The following is an 818-nucleotide window of genomic DNA, read 5'->3' as shown; positions in this document are numbered from 1 at the left end:
AGTTTTAGGGAAACGAACCAAGGTTCATGAACTCATCGATGAAAATCCACTGTCACATATAGAAAATTAATAATTAAAAGCACAATAAATGAGTATAATATAATACAAAGTACATATCATAAGATAAAGATAATAAAATGACTACACGTGTTTCATAACTAATTTTCAAATAGAAAGGAAATTTAAATCGATTAAAATCGATTAAAACTATCGAATATCAATTCAAAAATACAGCTAATCTTCAGGTCAAAATACAACGACAATAATAATAATAAATAAATGTATATATCAACCAACAATAATTACCAAATGAATTTATATAAAATACTTATTGTATAAAGATAGAAAAATATTATAAAAAATATCAAAATAATAAACAAGATAATATTAGCACATATTTAAACGATGCAATAGTTAAAACTAGAGTATTTAAGACTAAACACGTTTATTTAATTATCATTAATATATATATATAAAGTAATTCTTTCATGGAAGAGTTGATACCGGAGCATATGAAACGATTAATAATAGGGATATTGCGTTAAAAATCATTTTGGGTAGAAAAATAAAGGCCGAAGCTGCGTGGGGTATTTGAAAACCTATCTCTTATCAATGAGACAGGCATTCTTCCATGGGCCAAAAAGAACTATTGGATTTACGAAGTCGTTTTAGAATGAGTTCTTCTCACCGGCGAGAATTGTGTACTACTGAGATCATGAGAATTTAGACACTTCGAGTGAACGTGCACTAAATATCTTTTTCAGCATTGGCCCCCGAAGCACATGAAGCAAATATATATATATATATATATATATATA

The sequence above is a fragment of the Octopus bimaculoides genome, chromosome 3, assembly GCF_001194135.2.
Source record: "Octopus bimaculoides isolate UCB-OBI-ISO-001 chromosome 3, ASM119413v2, whole genome shotgun sequence".
Classification (NCBI taxonomy): domain Eukaryota; kingdom Metazoa; phylum Mollusca; class Cephalopoda; order Octopoda; family Octopodidae; genus Octopus; species Octopus bimaculoides.
The sequence above is the reverse complement of the archived record's forward strand: the minus strand, read 5'-3'. Positions refer to the sequence as shown.